General features: G+C 39.3%; 1 pseudogene; it reads right to left on the bottom strand.

Annotated features, from left to right (window-relative positions):
- The window catches only part of LOC131399773 (elongation factor 1-alpha 1-like), a 43,924-nt pseudogene extending 24,642 nt beyond the window's left edge, over positions 1-19,282 (bottom strand).
- Positions 19,283-19,307: the final 25 nt, after the last annotated feature.

Genomic DNA, 19,307 nt, shown 5'->3' with positions numbered 1-19,307 from the left:
ATGATGTCCCCTCTTACATTGATGATGTTAGTAATTTGTATCCTCTCTCTTTTTTCTTAGTTAGCCTGGCTAGAGGCCTGTCAGTTTTATTGATTTTTTCAAAGAACCAGGTTTTGGTTTTGCTGATTTTCTCTGTTGATTTCCTGTTTTCAATCTCATTGATTTCTGCTCTAATTCTTATGATTTCTTTTCTTCTGCTTACTTGGGTTTTATCTGCTTCTCGTTTTCTAACTTCCTAAGGTGGGGGTATTTAGATCTTTATTCTTTTCTAATATGTGCCTTTTGATAATTTGTACTTTCATTTTCACTGAGTTCAAAATATTTTAAATTTCTTTTGAGATTCCTTCTTGGAACTGTGTGTTATTTAGAAGTGTGTTGTTTAACTTCCATATATTTTGGCATTTTCCAGTTATCTTTCTGTTATTGATTTCTAGTTTAATTCCATTGTGGTCTCAGAGCAGGCATTGTATGATTTCTATTCTTTTTAAATTTTTTGGCTCAGAGTGTGGTCTATCTTGGTGAATGTTCCATGTGAGCTTGAGGAGAATGTGTATTCTGCTGTTGTTGGATGAAGTAGTCAATAGATGTCAATTATATCCAGTTGATTGACAGTGTTGTTGAGTTCAACTAAGTTCTTAATGATTTTCTGCCTACTAGATCTGTCCATTTCTGAAAGAGGGGTGTTGAAGTCTCCAATTATGATGGCAAATTCATTTATCTCCCTTGAAGTTCTACTAATTTTCACTTCATGTGGTTTGATGATCTGTTGTTAGGTGCATCTTTAATGTGTATTAAAGATTGTTATGTCTTCTTGGAGAATTGACACTTTAATGTTATATAATGCCCTTTTTTATCCCTGATAATTCTCCTTGCTTTGATGTCTGCTTTGTCATAATTAATATAGCTACTCCTGCTTTCCTTTGATTAGTGTTAGCATGGTATATTTTTCTCTATCCATTTACTGTTAATCTATATGTGTCTTTACATTTAAAGTGGGTTTCTTACAGACAACATATAGTTGGGTTATGTTTATTGACCCCACTTTGACAATCTCTGTCTTTTAATGGGTACATTTAGGCAACTGACATTCAAAGTGATTATCGATATAGTTGGATTAATATGTACCATATTTGTTAGTTTTCTTTTTGTTGTCCATTTTTTTGTTCCTATTTTTGCCATTTACTTTTTCTGCCTTGTGTCTTTTAATTGAGCATTTTTTATGATTCCATTTTCTCCTTTCTTAGCATATCAGTTATACTGCTTTTTTTAAAACTTTTTTTAGCGGTTGCCCTGGAGTTTGCAATATGCTTTTACAACTAATCCAAGTCCACTTTCAAATAACACTTTACCACTTCACAGGTGTGTAAGTATCTTATAATAACCAAATAATACTAATTTCTCCCTTTTGTCCCTTGTATCATTGCCTTCATTCATTTCATTTATATATAAGCATATATATGGATATATACGTATATGTGATAGAATACATTATTGCTCTTATTATTTTGAACAATCCATTATCTGTTAGATCAATTAAGAATATGAAAAGTAAATGTTTTTGTTTTACTTTCAGTTAATCTTTCTTTGATGCTCTTTGTTTCTTTATGTAGATCTGAGTTTGTGACCTATATTAGTTTTCTTCTTTCTAAAAACTCAACATTTCTTGTGAGGCAGGTCTACTGGCAACAAATTTTCTCAATTTTTGTTTGTCTGAGAAAGTCTTTATTTTTTATTCACTTTTGAAGGATGATTTCACAGGATACAGAATTCTAGGTTGGCATTTTTTTTCTCAACACTTGAACTATTTTACTCCACTCTCTTCTTGCTTCTAAGTTTCTGAAAAGAAGTTTGATCTAATTCTTATCTTTGTTCCTCCCTAGGTAAGATTTTTCTCCCTTTGTCTTCTTTCAGGACTTTTTTCTTTATCTTTGATTTTCTGTAGTTTGAAAAAGATATACCTACTTGTAGTTTTTTTTTGGCTATATATCCTGCTTGGTGTTCTGTGAGCTTCCTGAATCTGTGGTTTTGTGTCTGGCAATAATTTGGGGAAATTTTTAGTCATTATTCTTTCAAATATTTCTTCTGTTCCTCTCTCTTCTTCTATCCCCATTAAATGTATGTTATACCTTTTGTAGTTGTCCCACAGTCCTTGGATATTCTATTCTGTTTCATTCTCTTTGTTTTTCAGTTTTGGAAGTTCCTATGGAGATATTCTCAAGCTCAGGGAGTCTTTCCTCAGCTGTGTCCAGTCTACTATTAAGCCCATGAATGACATTCTTTATTTCTGTTACAGTGTTTTTGATCTCTAGCATTTCCTCTTGATTCTTAGGATTTCCATCTTTCTGCTTACATTGCCCATCTGTTCTTACATGCTGTCTATTTTATTTGTTAGAGCACTTAGCATAGTAATCATAGTTATCTTAAATTCCCACTCCGATAACTCCAACATTTCTGCCATGTCTGGTTCTGATGTTTGCTCTGTCTCTTCAAATTGTGTTTGTTGCCTTTTGGTATGCCTTGTAATTTTTTTCTTGCTAGCCAGACATGATGAACTGGGTAAGAGGAACTGCTGTAAATAGACCTTTAGTAATGTGGTGGTGAGGTGTGGGGGGAGGGGGAGCATTCTCTAGTCCTATGATTAGGTCTCAGGCTTTTAGTGAGCCTATGTCTCTGGACTGTGAACTTCACAAGTATTTTTAATTTTTTTCAACTTTTTACTTGTTAGGGTGGAGTGGCGACCTCCAAGCTTCTTGTATGCAGAGCTGGAAACCAGAAGTTGACAATAACTTTTGATATCATGCAACACGCAGTCCATTTTCAAATGTCTTCAATTAGCTAAAAAAAAAAAAAAAGTCTTTTAAAAGTTTACATATTTCTTTCAATTGTAACTACTTAAGTAACATTAGGTCATCATTATCATTAAGACATCTTAATCTAGAGCAGTATGCTCTACCTTTTTATTTTTCATGCCCTTAACTTGTTAAAGAAACTAAGTCAATTTCCTGTAAAATGTCTCACAATCTGGGTTTATCTGCTTGCTTCTTCATAGCGTCATTTAATTTGTTCCTCTCTCCCCCATAATTCCTGAAAACTGGATAAGACTCAATAAGATTCAAGTATGTTAGTTGCTTATGCAAAACTAAATGGTATTTTAAGAATATTATTTCAGCAGAAATACTTTATGGGTTTATTAAAGGTTCAGCTCTGATCCCGGCCCTGCTAGATGCATACACATATGCCTAGCATTTGCAGAATACTTCATGATACTTCCCTCTCCTGCAGGAAGTTGCTCATGAACAAACATAAGGATTTGGAAACATTGGCACTGCTAGCTAAAAAGCATTCATTCCTGGTCGTTGTCACAGAGGGACTTTGAAGATCTGAACTTCCCTTGTCCAAAGATCTCAAACTTGAGTATTTGAGATATAACAACCAAACTCCTAGAAAATATCAGAAATAACAAGGCTAAAACTTATTCTCTTATTTATAGCATGGCTTCTCTTTCATTTTGCAAGTCTTAATTCCTTTGATTCCCTAGAGCTTGCTAAATAAACTAGGTTCTTTGGAATGCACACTCAATTTTTAAAAACTTCGTTTATTCATTCACTTAGTCAGATGTTTATTCATTCATTAATAATGATTGGTCCACTTGGTGTCAAGCACTATTCTAGTCATTAGGATGGAGACAACAAATCTCTACAGTCATTTAAATGTTTTTCAATACAGTTAAAAGTATTCAGCATTCAATATGTGTATATACAATGTACAAAACACGGAACATGGCTTTGCTGTGATACGAAGATGTGCTAGACATACACCTGCCCTCCTGATATCTCAGGCTAGTGGTTGGGATAGACATACCCATGTTGTTCTAGAATAAGCTATGCTAGAATAGAGAAACAGATGACATATTATTGACATAAAGGGGTGATGGAGATCATTTCTAACTAAAGGCTCTGGGCCTTTTATTTCATTAAAACTCTCATTTGGCTGCAATAAAATGGTAGAAGTAACTGCATTGGTATGTATTTTGTGCATGTGTCTTAAACATTTGAATTTGGGTTATGTTCAAAGTGGAACATCATGAAGTTATGAGTATTTTTTAAAAGTGCTAAGAATAGTTGTGGTTTTTTCTTTTCTTTTTTTTTTTTTTGGTGAGGAAGATCAGCCCTGAGCTAACATCTTTTGCTAATCTTCCTCTTTTTGCTTGAAGAAGAGTGGCCCTGAGCTAACATCTGTGCCCATCTTCCTCTATTTTGCATGTGGGATGCCACCACAGCATGGCTTGATGAACAGTGTGTAGGTCCGCACCCGGGACCCGAACCTGCGAACCCCTGGCTGCTGAAGCGGCGAGCGCAAACCCAACCACCACACCACAGGGCCTGCCCCCTAAGAATAGTTTTTATTTGAAATATCACAGACTGATGAGTAAACCTCTGGTCTATCCCCACCATGGATATTCAATTTTTATTTAAAGAGGAAACATAAAAATAAATGTCTTCTCATTTCTATTCTCCAGGGTAACCATTATTTTATGCAAATAGCATGTACCTATGGGTAAATGACCATAAACTTTTAGTTTTACTGAAAATAAATTATAGACATACTCTTATGCACTTAATTTTTTTGAAAAATGAAAATTGTATATATTTAAGGTGTACAACTTGGTATACATTGTGAAATGAATGACTGCCACAATCAATGTAATTAACATATCTATCCATGTAATGAAAATATTTATCACCTCACATAATTACTTTTTTTTTGTGGTGAGAACATTAAGATATACCTTCTTAGCAAATTTCAAGTGTACAATAAAAAAACAAAAATTCTGGAGCTGAAGAATACAATGAATGAAATGAAACATGCAATGAGCATGTTTTTGGAGTGGGAATGGTTGGTGCTTTTTCAGTGGTGCTTTATCATTTAATTCAATGCTCTTGAGAGATAAGTGATGCAGTTCCCTATTTAGTATTTGTTTGTTTTGTTTTTCTATTATATGCAGGTCTCCAGCCCTCCCTTCTATTCCTGAACCACATTTAGTGAGAGGTGGCAGACTGAGTGAGCCTGTGGGAAACAGGTACATTTCAGGTCAAAGACAATGCCAGAAACCCAATACCCAGGCAAATATTGCAGTGGTTTTGTACAGAAGCCTGACCAGGGACTAGCACATTTTTGAGTGAAGAAATTGAAAGGTACTGAAGGAAAATAGACAGATTCAAAGTCCCAGATCTCTACATTTTGTCTAATGTAGAACGTCTAAGCCACAGAGGCAGGTCTTGTTCGGCATCCTGACATAATTAGGCAAAGACAGAGACAAGCACAGCTCACAGTATCCCACTTCATTCTCATTAGTTGGCACAACCTGACACTGAGTTTGAGCAATCACATTTCGGACCTTCTGACTTGGAGCATGGTGTGAAAGAAACAGCCTTAACTATACCAGAAGGTAAGTGTGTAAGACCTAGCTTAGCGACTTACTAGCTCTGCGGACATGGACAAGTCATCTAACCCCTCTGGGCCTCACTTTATTTGACTGCAAAATGAGGTTTACTGTTGTGAGAATCACATATGATCATAAAAGTAAAAGAAGTCCGAAAGCTATAAAAATTAGGTATCACAATCCATCTTCTTGCTATGTTTGGACAAACTGTTTTTTCAAACAAAGGTTTTATTGTTTGTTTTTGTGTCTAGAAATGTTCACCTCCTAGGAGTTAAAATAGATATAGACTTTTCCCTTTACTAGATTTGAGTGGAAAGGATGTATATGCAGGTGGTGTGGATGAAGCTACAGGCTGAGTTAATGTAATCAGAGTTGTGGGGGCTCATCTAGAAAGTGGCAAAGGCTGATGAGTTTGGAATAATAGCTTATTCTCTTTCACATAAGGGAGTTATCAACTATGGTGTTAGAGTTTAGAATCTGAACATAAGCAAGGTTGAGGGAAGAAGACGCATACAAATTTAGAAAGGAAAATAGAATTTGGCTTCAGTAGGAGAGAAGAGAGTGAGAGAGAAAGAAAGGGAGATGGCGGGAGAGGGAAAGAGCGGGAGGGAGAGGGTGGCCTAGAATGAGGACTTTAGAGACTATTGATCGTCTCTAGACTTAAACCACAGTTTCTCAACTTTAGCTGCACCCTGAAATCACCAATGACACTGAAAATACTGATGCCTGGGTCCCATCCCCGGAAATTCTGATTTAGTTAGTTCAGGGTAGAGTTTTAAAAACATCTCCAGGTGATTCTAATCTGCAGCAATGCTGAGGACCGCTGAACCAGAGCAATGTCTCTCTGACTTGAATGTGCACACACTTCACCTCGAAAAATGCAAGTCTGGGTGGAGCCTGACATTCTGCATCTCTAGGAAGCTCCCAGCTCCCAGCAAGCTTTCTCTGACATCTGGAAAGATATACGAGGTCATTGAAAAAGTGATGAAATGATAATGATGAGGTGTCAATGACAGCTAACATTTAATGAGTGTCAAATATGTACCAGGCCCTGCTCTGGGTGTTTCCAGGATTAGCTTGTTAAAATCCTCAGAACAACTCTATAAGGGTTGGTATTATTATTATTAACTCTGTTTTACATATGAGGGAACCAAGGCTTAAAAAGTTGGGTATCTTACTAGGTATATTTGATATATTTGATATATTTGAATTCTGGCAATCTGACACTGAGCTTGTGCTGTTAGTGAATTTGTTATCCTGATTCGGAAATGATTCTGTAGCCTTTTAACGTGAGGCCTATCTCAGGAGAGAAAACTGAAAGAAGGAAGCAAATCTGGAAACATGGCAGTGCTGGCACAGATATAAATTAGGTTAAAACCTACACCTGGCTTATGGCTGTTGGCTATGGGAACAGCTGAGAGGAGTGGCATGGGAATTGTTGCAGAGAAAACATCAGTTCTTTATTCTGGATAAGGCAAGTGACAGACTTTGCCGAAGTTCACAGCTGTGGTCTCAACCTTGACTGCTCATTATATCGCTTGGGCAAATCTAAAAATCTTGATGTCTAGGTCACACTGCAAACCAGATAAATCAGACTCTGCGGGAGTAGGACCCAGATATCAGCATTTGTTTGAGCTTCCCAGGGATCTAAATTGCAGCTAAGGTTGCTAATCGCTGGATTTGGACTGTGGGGTCCTGGGAAGAAATTGATGTCACTGATGAGAGATACTAAATGTCACGTTTCCTGGGCAGCCTAGTCTAGCAGCTGGAGGTATTTTATTTTTACTCTGAACTGCCCTGGCTTCTCTCTCTACCTCTCTGAGGATGCTGACCACATTCTGCTTTCAAGATGGGTATTTGTGCCTTTATTCAACTCTCTTGGGAGCCTATAGCTTCTGAGGGCAGTATAGTATAAAGCAGAACTTCACAAAAGGTTGTTCTCTAGACTGTGTCCTCAAGAGAAGACATCTTAACAAAGGTTTCCGTGGTCAAATCAGTTAACATTGTGTACATATCACTCTCTTAGAGAGTTCCTATGAATATTGCATTTGAAAGCTCTAAGATGTTCTGTAGTAAAGAAGTGTCTTTAACTTTGCTTAACTGGGAGTTTGCAAAATTATTTGAACATAAAATACCCTTGATATTCTGTTTTTATACACAAATTTTGGGGGGAGGAAATTCCAGTGCAGAAAAGAGAATGGGCTTATGGTGTAAGATCCGGCTACAAATTTAAGAAAGAATAATACTAAAACTCATAAGGTTGTCATGAAAGATTAAATCAAATGAGATAATAAAGAGTAAATATAATAATAAATTAAACGACATCATTTATGTAACGTGTCTATTAGAGTTTCTGAAGCTGTGGGCTCCTTTCTTTTTCATCTTTATGGTCTCAAGAGAACCTGGGACACGTCTTATGTCACACATGCACACACACACACAAACCAAAACAGCCACGAGCCGTGATCCTAGTTATAATTCTCCTTTCGAAACAGTAAGGAAATTCCACAATTCACAAGTGGGTGTCAGGAGCATTAAATGCCACCTAAATTGACAATCTGTTTCTGCATTTCCCCTATTATTCATTGTAGGGGCACTAGCCCATGTGCCCTTTAAACCATGTGTCCTTGAAGCTTCTTGTCTGGGCTACAGGCCTACAGGCCGGCTCTCATGATGATAACAGTTCTGGGCTTGGCCAACCCAGCTGTTTTCTCAGTTGTGGAGGGAAGGTGAGTTAGCACAGAGACCTCGTGGTCTAAGGGAACACAGAGGCCAGGCCCTTCGAGAGGCTGGGTGGGGTGGGTGGTCTGGTCCTTGGAATGCAGGTCATAAAGGGACAGTCCCCCTTGGCAAGCACACAGTCTTTGTTCCTCTGCCGACTTAAACAAGCTTCTCTCAGGGGGCGGTAGTAGGGTGCACATTTCCTGTCCAACTGGCCGCCACTGGACCTCCCTGTAAGTAACTCCCTGATAAACCCACATGTCTCGTTTGCTGTCTCCGGGTCTTTTCTTCGGTCTCTCAGCAACCTATCCCACACTGCTCACCCAGCTGGGTGTGTTGTGCAACATTAATGGTTATAGAATAAGAAACTGTTGAAGACAATCTCCCTTTGAAATTCAGCAATTGTTATTTATTGATTGATTGGGCATTTACTGGGCAATTAATATGCACAAGGTCGTCTGGGAGATAAAAACATCGATAAGACATGATCTAATTATGGACCCGCTGCAGTGCCTCTCTGCACAGCTCTGTTGTTTGAACACCAGGTGGGCTGACAATGCAGCAGACAGGCAGTGGTCATGCCTGCTGAGCAGAGGGAAGGCTCTGAACTGCACCGGAACCGGTCATTCCCACTTTTGTGTTCCTGGACATTTTGTAAACGTGTCTAGTTTTTGAATCGCCTGTGAACTCTTGGAGCAGAGTACAATGCCTGGCTCTCTGTAGGTTCTTTATAACCAGCTGCTTAATGAGTCAAGTATGGGATTATTCACAGAAAATACAAGAACCATGGGTGGAACATCGATGAAGAGAAAAGAGCATCCATGTCTATACAGAGAGGGAAATATAAAAAATTAAACCAATGATTTTGTTGTTGTTGTTGAGGGTACATAAAGTTCATCTTCCAACATTGCCTCTCACATTCCCACCTGCCTCATTTGGTATTCAGTCTAAACCCAACTCTCATTGGAGGAGGTTAGTTCCTGTTGAAAGATGAAGAGTAATAAAGATGAGGGAAGAAAGTTCTTCATTTTCTTAAGAGTTGTTGTTTAATGTTGTTTGATGTAGCTTTTCTTCCTCCATTTGGTGGATTCTATGGGGGCATCCTAGGTCATGATGGCTGAGCTGTCAGCTTGTTATTCAAGATGTGAACCAGGTTGATAGGTAGGAGCATGATTTATTTATTTATTTATTTTTTGGTGAGAAAGCTTGGCCCTGAGCTAACATCTGTGCCCATCTTTCTCTATTTTGTATGTGGGACGCTGCCACAGCATGGCTTGTTGAGTGGTGTACAGGTCTGTGCCTGGGATCTGACCCTGAGAGCCCCAGACTGCCGAAGTGAAGCATGTGAACTTAATCACTACGCCACCAGGCGAGCCCCGATCCTATGATTTTTTTTTTTTTTCTATAGACTTTTCTACAACTCGTGAGGATGGCTGCTGCTGCTGCTGTTTTCTTTTATCCAGTGTCTACACTCCTACCCTTAAGACAGTGATTCTCAACCCCGGCTGCATAGTAGAAACATTGGGAGATTAGGCCCAGGTGTGTTTCATTTATTTTTAAGCTCTGTGAGCACTTCTGCAACGCAGCGCAGGTTAAAAACCACTGCCTTGGAGGGACTCCACTATATTTTTCACATTCATTGTTGTGAACTGATTTATCTAAAACCTGGGGGCTGGAAAGACCCCCATGGTGTTGGTTGTCTGTTTCCAACAATGAGGGTTTACTTCTACTGGAAGAAGCACAGTCGAAAATCATTAGATTGTGAGGTTCCCAGCCTGAGCCCTGATGCTCAGCAACAAACTGCTAAATGTGTAAAATATTGTGATACTCACTTGTACCAGAAGGGTCTCAGGAAAGAAAAGAACCTCAATCCTGCCTTTGGCCAGGTGACACAATAAACTAGCTAGTGACATTTTATTTATGTCTGAGCAGTTATATGGTCAAATTGGGCAGTGGTGTACACATAAATACCCTTTTCTAACTTTATTTTTGAATATAAAGAACAACGGTATTTGCTCAGGAATTAAATTCACTGATACTTCAGGCTTTATTTCCAATTTCTGGGGATCCTATGATTTACAAAATCGTAGGAAAAATATTTTCCTCTCCTTCCTTTTACTTTGACAATGGAGGTGAAGTTTATTTTAATATTCAGCAGTGGTTCAGGACTCTTTCTAGACTGAGGCTTAAGGAGAATCAGCTTGGAAATATATATATTTTTATTTTAAATATACAGAGATGGTGTTTCTTAAGCTTTAGATACACATTTTTGGAGGTAAAATTAAAACCTGTCTCATATTTATGTTGGTTGTAAGGAAGAGGAGTATAGAGGACTTTTGATTTCAACTGAAACTGCTTTATACATTGTACATAATGCTCTGCAGTATTATTATTTTAACATACACAAGAGCCAGAGGAAAATGAAATTTGTCATTCAATTTTACCTGCCTATGCCAACAGAAATGGTAAACAGCAAGATGATAATCAGGCCAAACTAAATCTTTCATGAGTGCATATTTTTCTGTAGCTTAGCCTTTATATTTGGGCAAATTTAGAATGGTTGAATAGGAAAGGGAAGGTGGATAGTATTTACAGTCTCTGGAGATTCATACCTCAGATCTAGAGATTCAGACCTGGGGGATAGAAGAGGCTGTATGAGGATCACAGCATTTCTGAAGGTAGAACAGGCTGAAACAATACAATGTTTGACCAATGTTTTACTACCTCTGAGAATGGGTAGGAATTCTCTGAAAATCTGTGTGGCAGAGAACCTGATCAGAGAAGTGAATTAAATAATGCCATAAATGACACCCTCCTTGTGTCTTGGGGACAGTCGTGTTGACCTACAGGAGTCACTGCTCTTGCGAATGTGGGTCAGAGGTCAGAGCCCCTTTGTAATTCCCTCTCTCTGTGTCTCAGGCCCTGTACCGCTGAGGCTCTCTTTTGCTGGGGAGGCTGCAGCCACTTTCTCCACTAAAGAGTGTGCTTTTCATGGGAGAAATAAAATGTATCTAATCAAGTAATAGATAATACCTATTTCTACAGGAGAAATTGATTGTATTTTACGGAGTCAGATATTACCAGTCTGAATGAGCAGAAACCACTCACTAATTACAGGTCCTCTCTCTCCCAGAAAAGTATTTCACGCTATCACAGAGGCTCTACAATAACCCTGTGGATGTATGAACTTCACACACCCCCATCTTGTAATGTTTTAATTAGTTATTTAACAAGTAGGCAGTAAGAAGAGAAGTTAATTTTTATTTAGTTAAAAATTATAGGAAAGTTAGGAACTTTAATGATGTTTTCAATCATTTAAAAGTGCTTCCCCCATCACCACTACTTATGGTAAATTAAATATCCCATGGAAGGATTAAGGTTATTTTAAGTCACATCTTGTTACTTGGGGTGACAGAACCTTTCTTGAAGACTTGGTGGCACTTATCACCATCAGACTGGGTTTGATAGATGGAAAAGGTTGGTCACAAAATTCTGAGATAAATATTTCTGCCATGTGCTAGTTTATGTGGCTATATGGAAGCACATCATGCATTGTAGTGGAAAATTGAAAAAGGAAAACAAATCAAAAGAATCTGTGCTACTAAGTACTCTATTTACTGGCTGCAAAGGGCAAGGGGACTCAGAAGTTTGCATGACTTTGTCTTCAGTAAGGTGAGTCCTGGATTCTGGCCATCCTGTCAATTTCCTCATCATCACTTATTAGCTGAGTGACGTTAGGCAAGTACTTAGTAGATCTAAGCCCCAATTGTCTTCTCTGTAGATTGAGGATAACTATGGCAGAGACAATGAAATGGGTTCACCATTTCTGGCCTTAGGCATTAGGATGACTACATTTCCCAGCCTCTCTTGCAGTTAGATTTCAGAGGACACATGACTGGCTCTAGAGTCAAGGAGTGTGGGTGGATGTGAAGCCATCTACTTCTGGTCTGGCTCTTACAAACATCTTGCACAAACCTCTAGCTCACGGGTGTCCCTTGCTGCAGTGACTTGGAGACCACATCTTCTAGCTAGGGTTGCTCCCAGCAGGAAGGGGGGTGGCCCAACCTGCATGTGATTTTATGTGCATGTGAAATAAATGTTATTTTATTAAGACACTGAGATTTCCATCCTCTCTCCTGTTCTCCCCTTCTTCTTTCTCGTCCCTCTGTCTCCTTCCGTTCTGCCCTCCCTCCCTCCCTCCCTCCCTCCCTTCCTCCTTGATGCTGTAGCACAATCTAGTATATCCTGAGTAACAGACTTCACAACTACTTCACAGAGCTGTATGAATTAAACAACATCAAGGATACAATGCTGTGATGTAGGGGCACATAATAGGTCTTTAATACATTTATTATTATTTTATATAATCTAAATTCATTACTTTAGACATTAAAAATGCTGAGGCTTAAAGAAATTAAGTGATTTACCCACAAACAGCTAATTTTGCGTATAGCTAAATATTTTCAATCTAGAGTTCTTTCAAACATATTGCAATCTTCCCCTAAACTAGATGCGCTACTTTAGTGAGAGAAACATTTAGGTACATTGAGTCTGCTAGGCTGAATTTATTTGAAGAAGGTAGTAATGTGTTCAAGTTTTAGTGATAGCTAAACAATGAGGATCTCAATCTTGTAATTTGGAGTGGCACTCATTAGAAATTTAGCTAACTCTCTTTATGTCTACTAGTGAAATTTTTCACAGTTTTGAGCAGAGGGGTCATTCTTTCACTAACTTTTTTTTTTTTACTTTAAATTATTTTAGTAAATGTTCTGGAAATAATAATTACCTATTTAAAAAGAGTGACCCTTTTAGAAATTCCCGGTAAACATGTTACTTTAGAATGGCATGTTATTTATTAAGTTGCAGAACCACAGAACATAATAATTACTATAAATATATTTTACTGCAAGTGTTTTTCCAATATCTTTACCAATTACTACAATTAAACAGTGATTTTGAGTTAGAATCTTTTTTTTCTTGGTGGCTTTTCATTGTGAGTCGATGTGTTGGTGATTCTGCTTGTGGAGTTAGGCAAACTTCCCCAACTCCATGGAATCTGGAAGTCCTTTGGGGGATAAACCATATCCATTTCCCAACTGGTGATTCTGGAGCAGGCAATATAAATTTTCCATCATTTTGCAATTCAAATGAAGTGTGCTTATTTGTATCAAGAGGTTTCAGGACAGTTTTCAGTATAGTATTTTCAACATAGTATTCAGCATAGTATGGTGGTTCAGAGTGTGGAATCCAGGGAGTATATTGACAGCTCTATATCCGACTAGATTTGTGATTTTAGGCAATTTAGTTCATCTTCATTTTTTTTTTTTTTTTTTTTTTTGCTGAGGAAGATTCACCCTGAGCTAACAATGAGTGCCAAGCTTCCTCATTTTCCTGAGGAAGATTTGCCCTGAGCTAACATCTGTGCCAATCTTCCTCTACTTTGTATGTGGGTCGCCATCATAGCATGGCCACCAACAAGTCATGTAGGTCCGCACTGGGGAAACCAACCTGGGCCACTGCAGTGGAAGGCACCAAACTTAACCATTAGGCAACAGGACTGACCCTACTTTATCTTTTTTGAGCCTCAGTTTTCTCATTTTTAAAATGAGAATAAGTCCTACCTCAAAGGATGTTACAGAGTTAAATGTAATGTAAAATATATATTATTTGGCAGGGAATAAATAATAATTATCAAATAACTGATAACATAATCTTAGAAACCCACTTAAAGAAATATTGTATATAGAACAAGACTTTGGTGTGACATGATTTCTCATACTATTTATCAAAGTTACTACAAGTTACTATTTTATATTAAGATCAAAAAATTATAACCAATCTAAGTGTCTAACAATAGGGGAATTGTTCAGTAAATTACAAGGTTTCCGTGTAGTGAAGTTTGTGAGTATTTTTGTTAATGTCAGTAAGAAATGCTATTTTTTGTTTGTTTTTTGCAGGGAAAGATTCGCCCTGAGCTGACATCTGTTGCCAACCTTCCTCTTTTTTTTTTTCCTCCCCTAAACCCCAGTACATGGTTGTATATCCTAGTCGTAAGTCTTTTTGCTCTTCTACATGAGCCGCCGCCACAGCATGGCAACTGACAGGTGGAGTGGTTCCACCATCGGAAGTGAACCCGGGCCGCTGAAGCAGTGAGAGCTGAACTTTAACCACTAGGCAATCAGGGCTGGCTCAGTAAGAAATGCTTTCAATGCTTTTAGCTTGTGAATACTAATTAGGTCACTTTAATGATTTACCCTCAGCTCTACATGCCACAAGGCAAATACCATGGCGTTTCCCAATTCTGCGGAGACTTTGAAGGGAGAGCATTGCCTTTCATACAAGCTGCACGCAGCCTGCACCTCTGCCCCCCTCCGTTTCAGCTGCTGCTTTGCCATCTGTCTTGGCTGTTGCCTGTGGTTCCCTTACTCGTCCCTGTGGAGGATCCCTACATCTCTCCGCAGCCCTCTATCCAGTTCTGTTCCTGGCTTGGACGGCCCACGTGGTGGCACTGACCGCCGTTGACCTCTAACATCCTTTGAGGCTCTCTCCCTTGCTGTTGCTAAGAGCTCAGGACCACCTGCTCCTGATCTCTGCTATTGATGTCACCTGTACTGTTTCACTACACTGCTATAGTCGGCGCTCTGCTCAGCTGTCCCAAAACAGGGATTCTGACCCTCATCATCTGCAGTGCTTATCTTTCCTGCTGGCCTACAAGGAGATCCCTGTCCCTTCTTGTGGCTTATTCTAAACTTTATATGTGGGGCTGGGGGTTGGGACTGGAAGACTTGTTAGGTCCCTAGAGATCCATTCTTGCCATTGAGCCACACAGCCCTCTCCATCACCAAGGGACTAAGTTCTGATGGGTTAATCACTGCACCTGTCCACCCCAGGCTTGTTGCTGATTCTTGCCTGGATTCCTTTCTCTTTTTTCATGACTTTGTTTGTTTTCCCTTTCAAGTCATCTATTGCTCCTCTCCATAACTTGGCTTCCACAAGACCCTCCCGTCTATTGTCTTTCAGCTCTGTGGCTATGTAAGTGAACCTCAGTTGGGAACTGGGTATGAATTATTCCCCTAAGGGTTCCTGGATTCAGATTCCATGGGGATAGGGAACTTTGCCTAACTCCACAAGCAGGTGATTCCTCAGCTCTAATCAAGTCGAAATCCTTGCTTAGGTCATAATGCTAAATGACAAAAGCAGGAAAAAAATTATAAATGAAAGATGTTCGAATTCTGTTAAAACCCAACTTATTTGCATGAGAATCGTTAGAAGGACAAATCAAAATATCTGTAATGTTAATATTTGGATGTGACTATAGATTTTTTTCTTTCTTTAATTCTCTAAATTTCTACCATGCACTTTATTACTTTTTAATAGAAAATGACATAATTTAAGAAATCATTGCTTCTAAAGAAAGAATCCAGAGGCTAACAATAAATTTATTTAAAGGATAGTTGGTTGCACTTTCATTTTCTTTTGCAATTTTCTCTTGCTGTAAAGAAACAGTAGTTTCTGGTTGATTCTAGAAGCACACCATTCTCACTTCAAGCCCTCTAATATGCCTTTGCCTTGCCTTCTACAGCTCTTTGTTTTCATACCTTTATTTGTACTGGTATCTGTATCTCTGTTTATGCATGCTATTATCTATCTATCTCGATATCACATATGATAGCAGATACCCTTGGTGCCCTGCTCCCTCTTGACACTCACTTTCCCTACACAGGCCAACTCTTAGGTTTCCGACTGCAGGCATCTGCAACTTTTTGCCTGAAGGCTTTCTCTGGAGACAGAAGCCTGCATATGGGACACACTGGAAGTAACTGGAACCAGCATGCACCTCCCTCCCCAGTATCCCTCAACTGTAACAAGAATTGGTAATTAAATGCTCCCAACTCCCTTGCCCTTTGGGAAGTGGGGACAAACATGAGGCATGTTGTCTACTGTCTGCCAAAGTCTCCAGCAGGACTGAGTCCCACGGGGTAACCTGCATGGTGTTGCACCTGTATTGGCTGGGTATCATTTGCCGCCTCATTTCCCCACTCTCTCATTGGTGCTTCTAAGGATCACTTCCCCAGTACTCAACTGTCATTCGAATCCTCCTCTCAGAGGCTGTTTCTAGGGAAACCCACCTATTAAAATATTCACATTCATATCCCTTTCCTGCAGTCCATATGCAAATGGCTTAAGGGTTCTAGCTGGCTCTGAGCTAAGCATGAGCTCAAAATGTGGCAAGACAGCTAACAAAATTAACATAATCTTAGGCAACAATACTGGAATAATGGTTAAAGAGAGTCAAAGTGTTTGTGCAGTATTATGTCTAGTTCTGGATGCAACATTTTTTAAAGGATATTCAGAAATTGGAATATGACCATGGCCTGATTAGGAGTTAAGGAATCTAATAACAAAGATAACAGTTAAAAGAAGTGAAGCTATTTGGCTTGAAGAATAAACCACTAACTAATGGCACAATCACTATGTTCAAGTGGTTAAAGGGAAGTCACGCCCAGAGTAGACTAAATTTGTTCAATCTTTTCCCAGAGGGCAGAACTCTGATCAGGTGAAAGTTAGAGAAAGGCAAATTTTGGCTCTGGTAAATGAAGACTTTACTAACGATTAGAGCTTTCCCTTATCAAATGCAAGATCGTAGTCCCTGGAAATACATAAGCAGAGGGCCCAAATCACCTAAATCTATCCCATTCCTTAAAATAAACCAGGTCACACATGTAAGTCTCTGGGGGTCTTACCAAAAGCTCACTGCAGCCACCAGCTTTTTGTCTCTGGAATTCCAGCCATCCACCATCCTGTTGCATGCCTTGTTGGTCCTCACTCTTAGTTTTCCTGATTCCTCAGACACCTTCATTCTGGATTTGTGCCTTAGTCCTGTTCTCTGGCCAGCGTCTTGAATTAACAATATAGATTTAGACTTTCTTTCCCGGTATCCAGGGCTAGCTGCTTTCTCTCTTTGAACAAGTGCAGGCAATAGGCATTGTACCCCCAGCCCTTCTCCATGTCCTACCCTAGTTGGTGGTGGCTTCTCACCTGGCCCCAACTGTCATGAGAAGAGAAACAGGACACAGGAGAATAGAATCATAAATTGGGTGAGAGCTTATCTTAAGTGACTTCTAAATTTACTTCCAACTCTATGATTGTATGATTATTTTCTTTTTCAGTTTTTGTTGTCCTCATTCTTAAGTTTCATTTCTCTTGTTTATTAATTTATAAGCATTGCTTCCCAAGCTTCTCTGAGGAAATCAAGTCAGTTTCCGGTTTAATCGTATCATTACTTCAACTCCCTAACTAGGCTCTCCATTTCCTTCACCTTCTCCCAAGCCTTGGTGACTGGTTTTGCCTTTCACTTTGTCTAAAGACATGTACTTCTGTAAGGAAGGAACTCCCAGCCCATGCTTTCCCCATGGATGACTTAATTGCCTAACTGGTGCCAGGCTTCAGTAGTCTAGGTCTTACCTGAAGTTCTCCTGCAGAGGGCGCTATTTCCCACGTCTAGTACTGCCTTGCCAGACCTCTGGCCCAGCTGATCCGACACTGAGTATTCCCACCCTATTCTGCAGGAAAGGCAGATCTGCTGCCCAGTGGGACAGCTCTTTCTGATGCCAAAAGGAGAGCTTGATTTTCATGGTGACACCATGTGTTGTTCCAGTTGGCAGCGTCAGGATCAGTAGGTAGAAATACAGAACTCTGGACCCCTTAAGGATCTCGGCATAAATCTTCAGAGAATTGAGCTGAGAAAACTATATGGTGTTATAATACACATTTACTCTCTCAAAAAACATTTACTGAGTATTTCTACCCTGAAGGCTCAGAAATTAGAAAGGAAAATGGATCTCAAGCAAAAAGGAATTTACAATCTATTGAGGGAAAGAGACATAAACCATAATGTAGTTGGGGTTATGAATAGAACGCTATGAAAATACAAAAGGGGGAGCAGTCATGACAGACACCAACTCCTACACACTGTCCTGGGTTCTGGAGAGGAACGTGAATTCACAGGCTCTGCACTGGCTTAGGATGGAGGTCAAATCTCTGCTGGACCACTCACTAGCTGAGAGACTCTGGGCAAGTCATTTCAGTTCTTTAAAATATTCATATGGCAGTAGTACTGGGAAGATTAAATGAGAATGAATGCAAAGAACCCAGCAAAATGTCTGGCACAGAGTAGGTTAATAAAAATGTTGCTTCCCTTCTCTTTGATTCTCTCTCAAGATTAATCTCTGTAGAAATTATTGGGGCAGCAATTTATACATCATTTGTGGTATATGGATCCCAATCTCAACTTCTCCAAATGTCTTCCTTAGTGAAGCTTCTGGACTCTCCAAGTGGAGGCCCTTATGACTTACTATAATATATGGGTGTATCTTTGGACTACACACCTGAAACATTTTCATTTTCTTCTTCTTCTTTTTTCTTTTTGCTTTTTTGTTTCTCATTCTCTCTCCTATGACTTTTCCTCCTGAGACACCAAGGTTTCATTTCATGATTTCTCATTCCATTTTCTGGGCACAATGAAGAAACCACTGGCTCAGCCCTGATTCTGGTAATTTCTTCGACATCAGCCTTCCTTTACAGAGCTTGCTCCTACCATCTAAACACTGGATCTCATGGATGTGGCCCTTGTACTCCCCTGTTCTCTCTTTGAATGACACTTGGTAGATGCCTTACTTTGCAGGCATCTTACCGCAGAAGATGGGAATAAAAGAGGCTCCCGTGTTTTGAGGACCAGTGAAGTCTCCATTGAAATGCAGGAGAATAGAACTTGGGGTGAGCAGGAGGATATCAAGAAGGTAAGAGATCAGGTCTCCCTGGAGTGTGAGCCAAGGACAGAAAAGCCTTATAGGGCAAAAATGAATGGAAGATGAGGGTTTTCAGATGCTTCTGTCTCTAAAGCTCTGTTGGCGATGCAGGAATTTATCAAGCCTCAAACATTCTATCAAAAAGATGTATGACAATGTCTGCATGGCATTGAAAATTTAAATTTTGGATTTCATTTCAAACTGTTCGAGCTTGAGTTACTGCCTTCCTCATAATCAAACTGTTCTCTATCTTGTCACCTACCTGGTCTGTAGATTCTGTGTGGTGCTCTCCAACTTTCATTGAAGACATGTTCTGAGCAAAATCAAACCATTGC

The sequence above is a fragment of the Diceros bicornis genome, chromosome 39 (assembly GCF_020826845.1).
Source record: "Diceros bicornis minor isolate mBicDic1 chromosome 39, mDicBic1.mat.cur, whole genome shotgun sequence".
NCBI lineage: Eukaryota > Metazoa > Chordata > Mammalia > Perissodactyla > Rhinocerotidae > Diceros > Diceros bicornis.
Note: the sequence above shows the minus strand (reverse complement) of the source record. Positions and strands in the feature narration are given on the sequence as shown.